Consider the following 19999-nt stretch of genomic DNA (forward strand, 5'->3'; position numbering starts at 1 on the left):
GCCCAGGCACATGTACCCCCCAGAACCCTGGACATTCATCAGGTGGATTGATGCTGATACCAGGACTGGTGATCTCTCTCTTCCTTATTTTCCGCCTTTCTTTGTCTTTCCCCCTCTTTAATTCACCTCTCTTTCTTCCCTTTTTCCCTACCCCTTTATCCATACTCACTGCCATGTGCTCATACTAGGAGATCAGGGACAAACTAATACATGTCAAGTGTGTAATTTACTAATAAAACTTTGTAAGCTTTTGCAGATGCTCTGACTTTTGTCAGACCACACTTTTGACCACAAGCATCGAATTGTGCGTCCTTCTTGGGTGCTCCCTTCCCCTTAAGGGACAACCACAGTCCTTAGTTTAAAACTCTATGCCCCAGAAAAAAAAGTATGATTCAGTTTAATTTCCTCATGGGTTCAGAACTAACAGAAGTACCAACAAACAAAACCTCTTCCAAGAGCATGCATTAACATAAAGCACCCTGAGTAGCTATATTATAAGAAAAGTGGCCTCTTTTTACTTAAAATAGATATACGCCATCTTCTGAAATGAAATTTTTTATGTTTGTACACAAACAATATAACAAAGCCTATTCCTATCTGAAACTACAACCATATGAACCAAAAAGCCCACAGCTACCTGCTCCTAACAACACAAGGCCCATGTGGATATGCTGTTGTGGCCAAAAGGTGTTAAGAACCTTTAGCCGTGGACAGGTATCAGCCGTGCAAAGTAGTTTCCACCAAAGCAAATGATGCAGACAGATCGTACTTCACTGGCAAAACAGACAGGCAAAGAGGAATAACATAACCACTCCAGCTTAAACTCTGATGGTCAGAAGGTGTTCACCTTCAGATCTGAGGACCTGTCTCCAGCAGAAGGTCGCTTCTGGCCTAGCAGAGATGCCATGTATACACATAGAAAGTACTGCTTTGCCATCAAGGACCCACTGTCTTCCCAAACAGCATGAGGTACAATGGAGGCACCCACAGTTTGGCAGACATGGCCTCTTACAACACTTTCTCTGGCCATAATACTCTTAAAGAGGGTTTACAAGTCCTGGATAGAGTTTTATGTTTCTCTTCCCCTCTCTGTGTAAGTCAGAATGCACCCAGTATACCATCACTTCACAGTCCAGCTAACACCCAAGCCAGAGGAGGTATATATCAGACTCAATATACGCTAAAGTAGCACTACAAATGTATACTCTATTTTAAGAAAAACTAGAATAAAGTGCTGAGAAATTAAAATTATTAATCTGAGTAACTGTACTCATTTCTATATCCCACCATAAAGACTTAAATCTGTAGAGACTTCACTAGATTTTTTGTGCGAATAAGGAGTAACCATCATTATGTCAGTGGAGCACTACTACAACCTGGGAAAGGCCTGTTACTCATGAAATTGAAAAATAAAGTAGTGTGTATGTCAGTCCAGCAAAGCAAGCTGCTGATTTCTAGGTATGACTGTGTGGAAAGGGAGAAGCTATATGAGAATAAAAGACTGTGAAAGCTGCTCCATTTTTAAAACAGAGAGATTGTAAAATTGTAAACATTTTACAGTGGGTCAGGTTTGGTGCCTAACATCTGCAGCTGAGCATTCACACTGTGTAACAAAAATGTCTGCAGAGATCTCTCCAAAGCAGCTCCACATTATCAGTGCATTGAAATATTTATTCAGCAAGACAGAACATCAATAACATTACCTCGTAAGTTTTCTATTTTTAAAATATTTGGAATTGCACTAGATAGCCTAATGCTCAAACCACTTTGTTGCAACGTTTTCAAAAAAAATAAACAAAAACTCCTAGTCTCATCTGAATTATTTATTCTTCTCTTCAGAATTACAAACCAGCGAATATCAGTATAAAAAAGCTCAAAGCATCCAATCCAACCAGCTGTTTTCAAGATACAACAGGAGACAGAAAGCCTGAATCAATAATAAAGTATCGTTATTTGTATTTAACTGCTGCCTAGGAATGCTAATCATGAATCTTATATGCAAGATTATATTAAAATCTAGAAGAATCCAGATGAAAAAAGAGACAAAATTATCCTTGTCCCCAGAAGGTATAATTTAAAATAAAGAGACGGATAAAGAGGTAAAGGGATATATGTATTCTGGTAGATGAAAAGCAGAACAAAACAATGAATATGTCTCCAGGCCACACTGCAGAGGACACACTCATCCTAGCTTGAGTACTGCAAGACATGCTGCATTCCATAATTTTTCCTGTAGTAAAGTATGAGTGGCCCAGGTAAAGCATCACCCTAGAAAAGCTGCACTGTTTTGCTAACCATGCTAAACTTGGGCTTCTATACAAAACCCCACACTGTGCAGTGCTGTTACAGCCAATAAACAAACACTGCTCAGCATTTTCAATGGAATAATTTGTTCTTCTTTGTTGTAAAGTGGATACCTCCTAGAGTCACCTGACCAGCCTGTTGCACTCTGCCCAAATTCATGTTGTCACAGACCTCGTGGGACCCATCCAAAACAAGAGACATAAAGGAAGCAGGCAGTCGGGTAACAAGCCTGCTCCAAAAAGCGCTGCAGTGGAGCCTTGCTCAGAGGGAAGGAGCAGCTCTGCCAGCTTCCATGCTGGCACAGCAGTATGAAACAGGTATGCTTTCCAAAGGGCTTTTCAAAACAAAACCTGCAGTTGTCTTACCAGTTTCATTTTCAGACTCCTCCACTCCAGTTGTTAAAAAAGAAACAACAATAGCAGAAGAATAAATGTGAAGCAAACTGTAGTATCTCCTACAAATAGTACTCCTCTTATTCCTTTGGTACACACACAATTTGACTTTATTTTTCTTTTAAAAAGCATTTTTTCCCCAACGAACAAAAAAAGGTTATCTGGACAGCTCTAAAAAATACAAAGAAAAGATAGGGAGAGTTTGATTCACAAGAACACATCTTCTCTTTGATATTGGTACAGCTGTGGGGTGAAGTGTTTTCCCCGGGCTTGCAGTGACACTGAAGCAGCACAGCTGACCTCTGTAAGAGGGAAACAGCTACATGGGCACTCTCATGTTTCCACCCGACATGCAGTGCAGTTTTCACAGAAACAGAGGTGTTCTAGCACAGGTCTCATGGTGCTATGTTCAACCAAGAAAAAAGGTGCCTCAACCCTGGCAGTGTTCAAAGCCAGGTTAGATAAGGCCTCACTGGGATTTTTGGTTGGTTGGGTTGGTTGGGTTTTTCTTACTCTTTTTTTCTCTCCCTTATTACCATAAACATATGCAGGTGGTTAAGAGCCTGGCTGTTAGGAGCTCTGGTAGTTTCAGCCCAAGGAGTCCCCAGGCAGGACCTACCAGGCAGAATGGGTTACATGATCCCAGAGCCATTGCTTCCACAGGCGCACACAGGCTAGACTGCATTTGCTTGAGCAGTTGATGACGGATTAAGCCCAGCAGATGAATACAACAGATAACTATCACATCTTAAACCAGCACAGCTAAATCTACCAGTTTATGAGACAGTAGTTTATGTAAAAGGCCCAAATGCCAAAGGAGCTAGAAGTCCTTTTAAAAGACTTTCCAGAATATTCCAAGTAAGTGACTTTCTTGCTCCCTTAAGAATTTATAATTCCTTATGCCACTTCTGCCTTTTCCAACAGGATTCTGAGAGAATGAATTCATTAAAACATCGAGATCATTTGAAGAATAGAAGGAAACGAACTGTTGCGAAAAGCTAGAACAATTTGATAAAAATTGTTATTATCCCACTTAATGATGGGATAACGCATTTGAACAGCAGAGAATTTTGTAGTGGGTTATTCAGGGGGAATTGTTTTGTGCAGATCATTTCTCTATTAAGATTAAAACCTTCTCGGCCTAGACATCCTTCAATGTTAAGAGTTGTATGCATTTCTATTTCACATCACATAATGTCTGCTTATAATGCAATGCTATGTCACTCAAATGGTGAGAAAATGAATAAAGTCATTTTTAGAAGCACTAAATACTTAAGAAAACAAGACTTCATTATTATAATTGCTAAAAAGTAAGGGATTACAATACCTTGGAAGACAAATTTCAAGCTTAAAGTCTCACCTTGCATATACGTGCATTTATATATGTATATAGGGAGCACCCCTATCTGAGAAGGGTTCCCTTGGAGCACTGGTGAGGGTTTGGAATGTCTCCCTTCCACCCCTCCTCCCACCTTGCTGAATGGCAAACCTGCAAGGACTGAAGCGAGGCAGCTACCTGGAAAGAAAAAGGATCCTTCATAGTGTATTTATAAATGTTAAATGGCCTGGGAAACTGCTAAGAGATTTCTCATGCTCGGATCCTCATTTTCTCCTGCGTGGCCATCCCTGGGACACGGCTGGAAAACAAGGCAGCCATTTTCTCATAAGCTGTTACATTCAGCAAACCAGATTGAAGTGCTTGATAAGCTGCTGTTCTCTTCCGTGCCTGCAGCGATCGGAGGGGAAAAACAACCCATCACCCACAAACAGGTACAACCACAGCCATCTCTGCTGTGAGCCGGGGCAGGCAGTGCAGATGGGGCTGGGGGAGGAAGGGAGGGAGGCACGGATGGGGAGGCCTCCATGTGAACATCCATATTCCTGGGCAGCGCTACCCTTCATCTGTGCAAAACCTCACGGACATGTGACATAACGCTGCTTCCTCACGGTTTTGTGTTTCCAAGAATAAACTGTCACTGTGAGAAAATGCTTTTGCAGAACCTGTGTGTCCAAGATACTGACCGGTGCGGAAAATGCCTCCTTGTGGTCTGTATGGGCAGACAGTGATTTTAATTGTGTTCGGCACAGGTACACATGCACCTGTATGCCCACACATACCTGATGCAGTTTTCATAGGAAACATGGCTGTAAGTAACTTCTCTTACATGTAAGTAACCTCTCTGAAATAATTTTTTAAGGGACCAGACTGTCAAAACCACTGAGCACCCCAATGCTGTACAGTATACAAATCTGGATATTCGAGATTGGTAATAGCTTGAGAATAGAGAGGTCTGTCCTTAGATGTAAAGCAAGAAGTCATGGCACTTAGATTTACCTCTGTCTTCTATTATAATCCACTTTCTTGTCAGTTTTGTAAACCTCCCTATTTTGCAGCAGTGTTTCAAAACTGGGCAGCAAGAAGTCCTGGGCGCAGAGAGATACCTTTTCAGTTTCAGCAAAACATGTTCAGACTTAGCTATGCTCAAAGTCTCTGGAGAAAAAAAAAATTCCCACTCAGCTTTTGTCAACAGAGACTACTAAAACCCATTTGCTGAAGTCCCCCACTACCCTATGCATGCTGCCCTGGCTCTTTGCTTCAACACAAAGTCAGGCTCCAGCCAGACCCCAGTGGGCAGGCTGCCCTGCCAGCTCACCCAGCCAGGCCCACAGGAAGTTCAGTAAGTGGAGGACACATGCTCCCATTCGGCCACTTCTGATAGCTTCTGTTTGGCCGGCAGGAGAGTGCTGCACTGAGCTCCTTCTCCATGCGGACAGAGGCTGCACAAGCAGAAGGTGATTTCCTGAAGCCATCAAAGTCCCCATGCCTCCAGCTCAGTTCAACCCACAGAGGGTCTGGCAGACCTGCCTGGCTTGGCTCTGCTGGCACGTTAAATTCATTATATCCAACTCGGACATCTCTTTTCAGTGGCTGATCCGCAAGAGATAGCAGTACAATCCTGTTACCTAAGATAATCATTGAGGTCAGCTTTAAGCAATTTAGTCATGGAGTGCCAATGGTCAGGAATCCCAAAACTAGGACTGCTGTCAATACTATGTGTTTTTAGCACTACACCTACGAAGTTTCCTTTCTCTACAGAAAACAGCAGAACAGCCAAAAAGGTGACACACAAATGAAAACGCTATTAAGACCATAGAAAACCTAAATATGAGAAAAGCATACCTGAGCTGTCGAAATCTAAGGCATCATCTCTCCTTTGCTTTTTCCAGCCAGAAGCACAATTTTGCTCTGAGCTCTCCCTTCCTGTCACCTGCCTCCTCTGACCATAGGCAGCTCCCACCACCACCCACTGCTGCTTCCATGCTGGGCAAACAGCAGCAGCTGAAATCAGGCAACACTACAAGATATTTCTTGCCCCAATCAGTACCTGCTCCAGCTCTTGAGCACAAGACTTAAGTTTGCCTCTGCAACCTTTGCACTTCCACTTTCACACATGCTCGCTAAGGTTGTTAAATCAAAATGGTACCCCAACACATCATTCCTAATGCTGCAAACTCTGTAACTGTTTCCCAAAATTACTGCATGACACCAGAGGTGACTCTGGCCAGCTTTGTAGAACCTCAGTAAGACAGGAATAAACAGAAGTAGAGCACCAGTACTTCAAACATGTGATGCCCTCATCAGCTGCCAAAACTACTGAAACATAGCCCTGTTCTACATGATTAGCTAGTGAAGAACACTTTTGTTCTGTGGCCATTTATTTTTACTGGGTAAAGTAACAAGTCTTGTTTTTCTGCCAAGTATACATGCACCAAGGCATTTTTTAGTATCTTTTATTTTGAAATGCAGGATAGTATAAGTTTAAGAGTAGAAAGTCTCCTCACTCCACTAAAATTCAAAGTATGTAAAACCACAGCTCTATTAATCATGCCATCTGTGCTAGAAATGCCTTTTTTTTTGCCATAAGACTATTATATCATTTGCAGGTGGTAACGTCTAAAAATATATCACAGAAGATATATGTAAAAACAGACTACTCATTTTCTTGATCAAGACAGTAAGGAGAAATGAACCCATGCTGATCTAGCTCATGCCTCTTGGTACTGGAGGTTTTCTCACTAGACCTGTGACCCTCAAGCTGAAACATCATTTTCATACCATCAAACTAGATAAAATGGCTTGATCTCTTCCAGGAAGGAAGGAGTTCAGCAGTGGACTGAAGAGTCTAGCACGATATGGCTAGAAGGGACAGGAAGACAAAAGCAAGGGCTGAACCACCTCTCACAGCAGCAGCAAGAATTATGTTGGCTCAGCTGTGTTGTCTAATCAAGTATTCTAAATCAATTAAGACTGAAGCCAATTTGTACACATGAATCTTTGTATTTATAAATGAACCTAAATATTCCACAGTAATATTCCATATGGTTTATTTCCTGTAGTACATGGAGAGAAACCAAGGGCTGGCCGAGCTCATTAGCCATGAAAACATGCTATTTCATAAGGCAAGCTTTTGTCCAGCAGTACAAAAAATGAGCAGTGAATGGACGAAGCCCTTCCCACCCTATAAAACAATGGTCTCCCATGCAGGAATGTCGGTTAATGTTAGTTATCAGTAAACATGGTCTCTCAGATGTTTGGAATTGTCACCAGTTTGTAAGTAATTCTCATCTTCCCAGAATACTTTATATATCACAGATTTTAAAGAAAACAGAAAGCCACTTCTTCTGCCTGTAGAGTATTTTCCTAGGTTTTTGTTTGGGCAGTGATGCTGGAGCAGAGGCAGGGTGGCTGCAGACCCCCACGGAGGTAGCTCTCCACAGATGCCACCCTTAGCTCTCCATACAAACAGCTGAGCTGCTCATCATTCAGTGGCCTGGGACAGCGATTTACAGCCATCCTAGGCAGATCAGCTCTAGCAATGGTTGGCTTTAAAAAGGTGCACAGCAAAGTAACTTCAAAGTAATTTCAGCAGTGACTCAGCCCTGTGTATTAACAGCCAGCCTAAGCTTATTTAAGAGCCTACTGTTGCCATGTGTCAGGGCTGGATCAGACTATTGAGCTAACTGGACGCTCCCCTCACATTTTTCAGCATGACAACAGAGCTGCCAGTACTCTGGGAGCAGAAGCACAGGTCAAGCAGAAGGGGAAGGAGGGCAGGACAGGCCCTTTGGAGCCACTGCTTTTGAATCGGCTTGGGTCAGCTGCGAAGAGTTGGATTCCCCTGGTCCACAGGAGGAAGTGGAAGCTGAGAGGATGAAGTTGCGAAGAATTGGGCCCCACGTAGGTCTTTATACCCGCCATGCAATGGAACACAAAACAGTGCTTAGAAGAATCTTGTACACTCATGTAAAATACCTGTGTGCAGAAATGAAGAGTATCGTACCCCGGTGCACGGCTTTTGGTCATACTGGAAAGCGCAGGGAGGTGAAAAATAGAAAAAGTCACCATAATCTGATTAGCTGTGTAATAAAGACTAAACTGGGAGATCAATGAGGGAAACTATAAGGAGGGGTTTTTTCAGCACAGTATGCTGGAGAAAAAATGGGAAATCTGGTGGAAATCTAATGGGATAAAGTAACAGATGGTAGGTAGAGACCTAAGGGACATGGAATATGTTTAAAGATGATACTGGCTAACAGTATGATTAAGAGTACATGCAATACCACAGTGCACTGCACTGAACTAAAATGTAAGTATTAAGGCCATAAAACCCTTAATATTCTAGGTTAGATTTACATACTTTTATAGACACCTACAAGACAAATAGGAAGAACGCTTACAAGAAGGATCTATATAACACAAGTATCTGGGCTACTTAGGGGAAGGCTCCTGTCCCTGTCTTGAGAAATGTGGCAAATAACTGTCTACAAATATGATACAGGACAAGCAATTAAATTAATCAGCAAAGATATAACAATAAATAATCGAGTCAATATATAGAAAAGAACAAGTACAAACTACCATCATCTGAGTGACCTGAAGTCTACCTGACAGTACATCATTCCACCAGGCCTATAAGGTCTCTCGGGAAAAAAGCAGATCAAACCCTATCCACTTTTTCAATCACAGATACACCAGCAACTTCCAGTAAAATCTTTCACATAACCCACTGTTCTTCCAGCTGGTACATGTGCAGGAGGAGGAATTGTGGTCTAAAAGATGAAAACACAAGCAGGTCAAGTCAAGACGGCCACTCATGCTCAAGCAACGCTTTCAATGTTCTCTTAGGTACCATCAAATTTGCTACAGCAGTCTCACGGAACTATGGTGGTCCCATGCCTTCCAAATATTTGCCAACAATTAAATAATATCTATAAACAATACAGTCCAGCTGTAGAACTGCTTATTTCTCCATAAAATAAACATTACATATATAAACTCCAGATATACACAGATAGATGGATACATACATACATACAATAGAGAGAGTGTTAAACGGAGTAGATGTAAACAAATTATATAAAAAGATATAAACCAATGCTGCATTATTATAACCCAGTTATTTATGTAGATTTATTTTAAAATATGTCTGATTGCATTCATAGCACTGATGAAGAGAATAGTAATGTACTAAATACCATTAAACACTTAAACTAAAATTCCTCCTTGATCGTCCCTTCACAAACACTTTGATTTTACTTTGCCACCCAGGACAAGAATAACCACATGACCTGAAGGTCAGAAAACTCCTCCTCTGTTATGAGAGCAAACTAAACAATTTTCAGAAGGAGAGTCCTCTCCCATGCACAATCCTGCTTTTGGCTCTCCCACGTCCGACTGGCACTAATTTAAATTAGAGGACTGGTAGCTTTAGCACTTCAGCTGATATCAATTACCATTATATCAGGCAAAGCACTCCCTGAAGTAATTAGGAACTAAGCTGCTTATGGAAATAGTGCAAAAACCTCACTAGAAATTAAACAGAAGCCGGTACACAGCAGAGACATAACCAGCACCCCTGTAAGAAAAAGAGATTTAAATGGGCAGCTGCATTTTGCATCAGCAGAATTACAACCATTTCTGTGAATGGTTTTAAGGGGCACAGAGAGGTCACTGCTTGGGTCACTTCCATAGCTTGGGTTACTGCAAAGCCAACAGATAATGACTACATAAAGGAAGCAATTGGGCACTGTTTTAAGGCACTGGACTGCCTTAAAACAGCTGAGGAAAACCAGAATGATGCAGCTTCAGAGCAAGCATCATCCTCTGATTTATTCACAGCTAGCTTATGAAAACTTCCCAGTGTTTTTACAATCATAAAATCCAATAAACCAAGACCCCAAACACAGACTTTTTTTTTTAATCCCAGTCCAGGAAAATGGTGAGAGGTAATGAGAGTGGGCCTAATTAAATATGTTGCAAGGAACAAATAAGAAAAACAGTCTTTGGAAGCCTAACTTGTAACATGCAAGTTGTCTTGCATAGCTGTGCCTGTGTCTGTTCTTGGGATGTCACCTCAATGGCCCCTGCCCAAGGGCAAAATATTTTGTTTTAAAGATGCTTAACTAGTACTTGTTATATAGCGCAAGCTCACTCAACTGAGGAGACAGCTAAAGTCATTCAGGGCCCACCTTACATGTTCTGAAAAGGCAGATATAGATAGGCTTCCTGGCACCTTTCCATCCTACAATTTCCTACTGCTATTACACTGATGATTCAAATCTAATTTTAACAAGCAAGCAAGCTTTCTGCTGTCAGCAACCATTGTTCCAAGAGAAAAGGAAAATATTTTAAGTACAATTTCATGCCTTTCAACATCTGCATTTTTGTATTGCTTTTGTTCCTGGAGAGGGGTATGGAAAAGGAAAATAAGGGGAGCACTTCCCAAGATAAGGAGCTAAGATATCAGTGCTGTCACTTATCATTTCCTAAACAAGCCTAATTTCCCCAAACAATACATGAGTGGCAGAAGGGTATTATTCATTTAAGGACTAATGCTTTGAAAATCTAAAAAACTTGCTACAGTAACAAAGCAAGTTTCAAAAAAACATTCCTCTAAGAACATATAAAAACAATGGGATTTTATTTTCAAAATTACAAAAATATTTTCCACATCCTTTGGTAAAACTGAGTCCTACACAGCCACAATGTTTATTTTTTAAAATAACTAATTCTTTACAGCTAAGTTTCTGTGTAAATGTAACTTCACCATGAGCTCAGGAAGAACCTAAAACTTTCCTTGACTGTATAGTCTCTCACAAAGAGGTAGCCACTCACCATGTTTCTAAGTGTTGGCCAAAGAGATCAGAAAAATGAAAATAGTTTGAATATTCTTTTACCTATGTTTCAGATGGCCTTCAAAAGCCAAGTCAACATAGAATAACAAGCTGAGTTCATTAGTTACACAGCAAAAGAAATCATCCTATATTATGTGCACTGGCAGTGAAAAGATATTCACTGAACCTAATTAGTTCTGAAGATTATTGTAAAGGGACATAAACTTGGTTTCAATAACCAAGAATAAGACAACAACGAGCATAGAAAAGTCTTCCTCACAAGGAAGAAACAGCTCAGCTGTTCTGAGTTACAGCACAATTGGCTATGTGGCAAGTCCTGACATTTGTATCATATGATTTTAATAACTTATAATAGAGGGTTAAATACATCTGCAGGTCTCCTAAATAAAACAAATGCTATACTGTGGTGCTGCAATATGTAAGGTGTTTCCATTACCTAGAATTCATATCACAGAGGGTTATTTATACATTGGAACAGAAAATATTTAATGGCAGTTAACACCCTAAAAGGTACAGAAAATGTTACCTGTGTAATACACTGCTATACTGTTGTCTGAATGGCAGTAGTCAAAATATGGGGGATCAAATGTTGCAGTCCTCTTAGACAGACATTGTAGAACCTGCTCAAGGTATTTATTTTGACCCCTTTGTTCAAGTCACTGGCATTTGCACTCATTCACATTCAGTAAGTTATTAATCTAAAAAAGCTAAGGAGTCGTTCATTTCTTCTTTTCTCCAAACTCCATTTGCTCTTCTATAAAATTAATGCCATAAAAGAAATGTTGCATTTAGACCTGTTGTGATACTGCCTGTCAATTTTGCTGCAGATAAAGGTAAAGGAAAAATTTATTAAACACCAAAATAACATTTCTTTTCCAAACTCCCAACAGTACCAAGCATTCAAATAAACTCTCAACACCAGTCAATCCTTACTGGGTTCTTAAGTGAGCTGTGTGTTTTAAGAGCTAACCTTTGGAGCAGAACAAATTACTGTACCACTTCAGTTTCTTGCACAGCAACTACTGTGTTGCAACTGTCCTCCAGAAACCTACGACCATCATCTGAACTAAATAATCTGAGTGTATGAACGCCTGAACCTTAACTGAAGGCCTTAATAAGCATGAATTCAACAAGAAACACACAGGTTACCTGAGTGTCCTCAATAACAAAAGTTTTGAAACTCAAACATGCAATTCTTGCATTAAACATAATTTTGAAACAATGAAAGAAGTCTGTATTCTAGAAATTCATCTGAGCAGGATTTAAAAATTTCAGCTAATGGACAATTCCTCGTCTCAACTTCAACAGTTCTGCCAGCTTAAAAATAGCTGTGAATATTGGGGAAATAACAAACTTGGTTTCCTCTTTGAATTCTTTTATCTTTATCTTATTTCCAATGCATCTTTTTATTTCCATAGCATCCAAAGAAAAGAGCCTTCTCACATCATAAGTCTTCACATGTTTATTACTAGATGATGATCAACTCACAAGTTCAATTTCCTTTTAACAAAACACATTGGATTTTGTCAGTTTTCTACCAGAAAGATTAGCTCCTGCAGAACTCCCAAACTGTCTCCCTAATAAATCCAAATTCTTTGAGCTTCTGGTAGGAGTACTGCTCCTCCACACTGCACCTCCATACTAGCTATTTATCATGCATTCCATATGGATAGTAAATACAGTTTTCATTTTTTACTATTGCAATCTTACATCAAAACATCTTATCACACTGAACAGGATACCTATGTGCGAGCTGTACAATATGGCCACAATGCACATTCAAGATACACAAATGACAACTTGTGAAGGAGCTTTAGATATTATGGGCTTGTACAGATCAAAACAAGAAGACATCACTTTGCTATTCCTCATCACTATCTTTACAACTGAGTAGGGCAAACCTCTTGTAGATCTGAAGTAGGGAAATGGGAAAAAATGCTGATATTTAGTTCAGAAACAGCTCAACATAGCTTTTTGCAGCGACTACTGCATTAATTGCTGTATTCACTTACAAATTCAGTCAGTATTTTAGGGACAGCACGCAGGACAGGCTTCTGCAAAAGTAGGCAAGTCCTTCAGCATGTGTAATTATCACACAGTATTACCAGAGCATCTGGCTTCAAAGCACAGGAGATACTGTATCCAGTGCCTTCCTCATCACAGATGTGCACACAAACCAATAGGCTGGTTTGGACTGATGCTGAACATTGACTAGATAGATTAGAAGTTACAGAGACAAGAGGGACTTGGATTTAATGCAGTAAAAGGAAACACAGAAATATAAATGGAAAGCAACAGAGATATTACCTGGGAAAATGCGAGAGATAACAAGTTGGTTATGAAAAACTCAGTAATAGGGAAGGTAGAGAAGGAGAGGAGATAGTGTACTGAGACATAAATGAAGTAAGAGATATTAAGGGCAGTCAAGCCATAGAGTAGAATTTAAAAAAGAAAAGCATCAGATATCATGCTAACAGCAAAAAACATATTCTCTATAATTTTAGGAGGAACTGGACTCCTAAATCTCTTGGTTAAATGAAGAGTAAATATATAACAAACTGAAATTTGAGTAAAGACTGAGAGATGGATTTTGTACAGGTGAAAAATGGTAAGGTGGGGCAAAGAGAAAGTGGGGTATTAGTTCACAAATATCTAAAGGAGGAATCTGCACAGCAGAAAAAGGAACACATTTTCTGCCAGTTATAGAAACTCAAGAAGGAGTACATGGAAAGTGAGGGGTTTTTTGGTGGTTTGTTTTTGTTAGGTTTTTACATGGAAAATATTGAGTGACTAGCAGGAAAGGCTTTTTGGAGGGGAACAACTGTTGGCCTGTAAAAAAACTGCCAGAGGGAATACTGCAAAGCTACTGCTGGGCAAAATAACAGAAAATGCACTGACAGGAACAGTCCTGTATAAGCAAGGAATATGCTGGATAATGTAAAAGACCATCTCCCAGTCTGCTTATCTGTACACCATGCATACAACTAAGATATATTACCTGAAAATTTGTGCTCCCTTTTTAATATAACACTAATGTACTTTATTACTGATTTTAACAGGCTTTAATGGGAGGAAGCATATATTCAATTATTTTATTACATGCTTTGAATATAAACGGTGAGCATCTGCACTCTAGTTTATTCCTTCCATCCTCGCACTCTCATAAAAAAAGCACTGGCACATTTTAGAATTCAGAGCAGCCCAACCTCTTTCTTGGCTGGTTTGCTGGGATCTATATATCCAATCTAATTATTTTGATTCCCATTTCCAACCCTATCAGTGGTGCAGTGGTGCAAGAAATCAAAATGCCAGTCTCCTGAATGTGTTAGAACCTAAAAGCTAACAGCTACTCATTTGCAGAGGCATCACTGCATGGCCCAAAGCCCCCGTCACCGTGCAATTTACGTTCAGTGTTCTGGATGTGACTCGAGAGGGGTTTCCCAGTGTACCAATACTGAGCATTTCATATCACATTTCAGATAGGCTACAGGTTGTTGCATCAGCTTATTTTGTCACAGTAAAACTAACAAAAAACCCCCAGCAATGCTTCAGTTCAAATTTTGTCTCTTTCTGAAGACTTAAGTCCTTCTTTGTTATTTTTCCCTTTGTTTTCTTAAAAGGGAAAAATAGGATCATACAAGCTAATATTCCCTTAAGTGATCAGAAGAGAAAGTCAGCAATAATCCTACCAAAACACCTAATACCCTCTCAAATCAGGGGGATCCCATGTTGCTCAGTAGCTGAATTCCCCTGTGGGTCTTTTCTTATATGCTTTCCCCCTCTTGAATTACAGTCTTACTTAGATTACTAACGCCTCAGCGCCACCAAAAATATTCCCATTCGTTTCCCCAGATTTTACAAACATGATAACATGATTTGTGTTTAAATATAAGCGTCACCGTTTTACTTTTTATTATGAATATCATATGTTTGGCAAGCTGTCTGACCTTCCTTATGATGATGAATGCTGCAGCAAACAATTTGCTGTATCTTTAAAGAAATGGCCAATTCAATTACATTATGCCAGAAGCTTTCAAATCCCTCTCTGCCAAATGTCTTTGCTATATCCTGCCACAGACAGCCCATTTGTATTCCAGCACAGTAGGACACTTGTTTTGTTGAAGCACACAGTTCTAGTTAGGTACTATCAACAGAGCAGTATTTCAGTTCTGCAGCTCTATGTTCCTTCCCACCCTCTCAACCCTCGGTTATCAGGATTTTCAATTTTACTGACCAAACGTGTATGCATTACTAATTACGTGCATGAAATGCAGTAGTTATCGACTGCTACAACAAAATACATTAGTGACCAATTACAGGAGTTCTTGGCAGCAATGGTTATCATTTTAGTGGATTTAATCATTGCACTTAGAGTGAAGCTTGAGATTCCCTTTGAGATTACACCACTAATTGCTTCTGTTTTGCCAGTTACTGCATGAGTTGGTTTGCAAAAAGGATCACTAAAGATGCTTTCTAAATATGGGAAGCAGCAAACAGATGAAGCCTCCTGTAATGAGTGTCCCCCCCCATAAAACCACAGTGTCAATTTATTCATACCGCAATGCCCATCTCCAATACATATCCCCCTTGTCACCCCCTCTTTCCTTCTCACTTCTTGTTATTTGGGCAGACAACAGCAATACAGCTGCACTGCTGTTCATGTGAATTGTGTGACACACTATCATTTATTTATATAGATAGAGACAATATTACACTGTGAAAATAAAAAAAATGTTTCTACCTCTCTTCGGTGTTTGTAGAGAGGATACTACTTGTTATTCTTATTATGACAGAATGTTTGAATGGTCTTAGACCTTAAAAAAAAAAAGGAAAAAAACCCCAACCTAGGCAAAGTACATGATTTATCACATGCACAATACCACCATAATAGGCTTCCACTCTCCAGGAATCCCTAAAAACAAACACTCCCCCTCCAAAGGAATTTGTAATATATTGTTCTTTAAAAGCCCACATCTACCTCCAGATTGTCAGTAGTGATGAATTATCTGGTTTACAGCCCCATAAAGCAGAAGCGTCTATGTGTTTTAATGCTGAGGCCAACCACAGGACTTTGGTACCTTTCAAATGTAGTGATATACAACTTTCCAAACATCAATGAAAGGGTGTGACACTTGACTTCAGGCAAAACAGAGAGATATAATTTCATCAACATTTTAGGTCTGATCAAAATAAGTAGTCTTTCAAAGGCAGAAAGCATGAGGGAGGGTTGCAACTACAGTTCTGTTAGCTGTCTGAGAATAAGCTATTTTAATAAATAAAATTGTTTAAATAAATTTGTTTGGCTTCTCTTCATTAAAAATTTCAGCAACTGAAGCTTTCCATTACTCAAACACCACTTTGTGAATAACAAAGAAACCCTCTCAAAAATATAAAAAAAACCCCCCAATAATCCTCAAAAGTTCTTTTTTCATAAGATTAAAAAACCTACTATATTTATTTTAACATCAACTCTTTTAAGATTTCAGTAGATGCTAGGCTGATACAGCTTTAATTAGAAACTTAATTGATCTCTGTGAGAGAGATACTGTAGAGAGTTTTAAACCCCCAGAGATTTCCAGACTATGAACAGCAGAGCATATGACATCTTTAAAAGCTGTCAGAAACCATACACTGTGATTTACAATTAACTGCTAAAAGAAGCTGAAGAGCTTCATCCTACAGTATCAACAGGCTCCAGCAACAGTACCAGTTGGCTTCACTTCAGTCTCTAAATTCAGGATGGACTAATACCTACCAATCCCTGAAAAAGAGCACAATGCAGCACACAGAGGGCTGCAGCACAGATATGTTTATCTTGCTTCAAACCCAGATGCAGATTTGCACAAACCCGTTGATCTTTCCAGAACACCAGGCACAAGAACTGCTACGCACAGGATGCTCTCAAAACCAAGGCCAGTTCATTTTCATGCTTAATTGAGAAAATCTTGCCCCAAGGCACTCAATTTCAAGTCTGAATGAGAAAATCCGTAGGTGATGCAGTAACTACAGTAACTGGTAAAAAATAAACTGGATAAAACACCTAAATTAGAGATCAATCCTACATTCATAAAGGAACAGACTACACAATTCAATTGGATTATCCTCCTCTCCTAGTTCAGTAATTCTTGACTTCTGCTTTATTAAACAACAGTTAAGGACAATTTTCAAGTAAAAAGCAACATAACACTGACATGATATCTTTGTCAACGCAGAAGTCACTACAGATCCTCAAACCCAGCAGATGACTGCCTTTCTTTTGTATGGCCAAGTTCCTGTCCCATGTACGCAAGCACAAAATCTAAACTGTAATTTCAGAAACATTACCATTGCACCTGGAATTTCTAGTGCTGCCTTTCAAACAAGGAAACAGGAACAAAAGAGAAGAAAAATATTCCGAAAGAGAAAATATTCCCCAAATGAACAGCTGAGCTTATGAAGCACCCAAAATACAAAAGGTCAAAAAATACCTGCCTTTCATCACTGTCAAAAGCAATAGACTAAAATATGCAGAGTAGGACTGATAACACGGGAAATAAATGAAAACATTTGCTGCATGTTAGTATAGAAGTTAAAAGAAACAAGGCAAACCCCTCTCTCAAAGGTCCTGCTGGATTTAAAACAGAGCTGTTGAGCCAATTGTGATTTCAAAATATGCCATTATTATTTAAGAACACTGAACTTCTTTTCCTTAATAAACCTTACACGTAGTAGTTTGCTATTCCACAGACTAATTCCTAAAACCATACAAAATGAGTGCAAGACAAGGAACTAGAATTTCAGTGAGAACTACTAATGCACAGGAAGGCAACCATTTACTTATAATAGTCTCAGGTATTAGTTGTGATTCAGTACCTAATTTACAAATCAAAGAATGATAATGCTAAATGCTGCTATGGTGCATTTCTAAATGAATTTGAAGTCTTATGCATGTATAGCTCACAAAGCCTGGCATATTTTTAAGTTGTATATTTAACTCTCTTTAATATCAAAAGCAACGAGAGACCTTTTTGTCTACTACGCTACTGCAAAGATAAACACAGTAAATACTCTAGCAAAATGAGTATTTTTTAGGCAGACATATCAATTTCTAAGTTTGTGCACTCCGTACAAGAATATAATTATTATATTATTAAACCACAGCACATTTGGAATAAACAGCATTGGTAACAAGTTTAGACCAGATTAAATTGAGAGACTCTCGACTGGTAAGTATTGTTTGTAAAATTTAATGCAGATACCAGTAAGGATATTCAACTTACTGAAGCTTTCCAAAACCAAAGATAATTCTTTTAGTGTGATAAATGCCAGCAGGAAGAAAGGCTCCAGCTCTAGCAATTGTTTCAGAAAACTCAATTAACTTGTCCATTTTTAAAAATACGTTACCAGTAGAAAGAAGTTTCATGCCATACAATATTTATCTACTCATTAATATTACATGTATGCCATATATGAATATGTATGACTAAATAAATACATTAAATAATAAGTAATACATCAAAGTACCTTTTTGACATGTAAAATTATTTTTTGTAAACAGAATAAGCATTGGATTGCCAGGAAAGAAAGCTAGGTGGATAACTGGAAAATATTTTTTTCTGTCGTTTCAGAAAATTGCGTAGCCTGAGTTTGGAACTGGGGTCCTTCAGATCCCTAGGAATGTCTGCCATGTGCCATGTCCAACTGATGAAGAAAAGCTGTCCCTGTCCTATTTTAGCGGAAGCAAACTCAACCCAGGTAATAGTTTCTGTCTCAAAAAAACAAACCATGGAATAAGCATTCACCCTTTGCAAGACAACTGTATTAGGCTACCACAAGGTCACTCTCAGCCTTCACCCTCTGATGACCTCATACCTAACCTGGCCCATTCCTAGGACTTCAGTTCTGCTGAAGTGCCTTACTATTGAATACAAACCAGCAAGATCAAGTTTAACCTTAAGAAACTCAGGAATTAGTCTGAAGATAAAAAACTAAAAAGGTGAAGCATCAAAATACCAAGAAATCCTGCTTATAATCTGTGTTTCACTTTATGGAGGCTTTAAGGGCAAGAATAAAAGGAAAACCTACTGCAAAGCACTAGAGGCTCTACACAACATTCCCTCCCTGTAGCTAGTCGTAGTTCTTCCAGTCTCTATCAATTCAAAAGCCAAAGTATTGTCTCAAATTACAGATTAGGCGTGGAGATGCTGAAGAACATTTAACAGTTCTAACACTTTTTAAAGCTGATTTTCAGCTAAGCATTCACTTACTCAGGTGCAAGAACAGTCAAGCTCCCCAGTTTCCCCCAGATTTTCCCTTCAGGCCAGTTTTATCCTTAGGTACCTGTGTACAGTAAAAAACAAAGAAAAAATTAATTTGCATAACTTCTTATTAGTTCATCTCTTGATTATATCAACTTTTATGGCCCCAATTTAAAAATTCAGATATCCAGCTTTTCTAACAGGATTATTCCCCATCAATTTGCTTAACCAGAAGCAAACTCAAAGCTTTTTTCTCCCATGTAAAAAGACTGGGTTTTATTTGACCAGTTCTATATATATATTTTTTTAGACTCAGCACGACCTTAAATGAAATGTAAATTCAACCCAGTAGAAGGTGGGATTGCATGATTTAAGTATATTTCATCACTTGTTTTTATGAGTACAAACAGACAGCACACAGTTAAGCCTTTGTCAGCCACAGGTTTAAGCTACCTCAAAAATGTTAACACATGACAGGAAAATCCTACATATTCAATTAACACTTTAAAACGCGAAAGAAGGTTTGTGTACAGGTGTACTGTCACTTAGCTAAGTAGGAGCTTAAAAAATATTCTACTTTCTCCTGGCAGTAGTATGAATCAAAGAAACATTTTAAAAATGTGCTATTTGACCATATGGAATCAATTTTTGCAGACATATGGAGCTCCAATTAAACAAGTGTAGCTTTGCTGACACAAAAGTCCACCTGCATGTATTCAAATCTTCCAGAATTAGACCATCTAATTTAGAGCACTCCATCTAACAATAACAGAGTAGAAAAGCAATGCATTTGATATGACACAACCACTGAAACTAGTCTCTTTAAATAGTAATTGCAGCCTTACTTTTGACCATGGTCAGAATATAATA

General features: G+C 39.1%; 1 protein-coding gene across 1 annotated transcript in view; it reads right to left on the minus strand.

Moving 5' to 3' along the window:
- Positions 1-19211, minus strand: part of TBL1X (transducin beta like 1 X-linked) — a 133647-nt gene extending 114436 nt beyond the window's left edge. Inside the window, exon 1 of the mRNA XM_008926805.3 lies at positions 19139-19211. The gene's annotated coding sequence lies outside the window, so the exon portion shown is untranslated. The remainder of the gene's footprint in view (positions 1-19138) is intronic.
- Between the last annotated feature and the right edge of the window lie 788 nt (positions 19212-19999).

This window comes from Manacus vitellinus, unplaced genomic scaffold, assembly GCF_001715985.3.
Source record: "Manacus vitellinus isolate BGI_N305 unplaced genomic scaffold, ASM171598v3 scaffold_7_pilon, whole genome shotgun sequence".
In the NCBI taxonomy this organism is placed as follows: domain Eukaryota; kingdom Metazoa; phylum Chordata; class Aves; order Passeriformes; family Pipridae; genus Manacus; species Manacus vitellinus.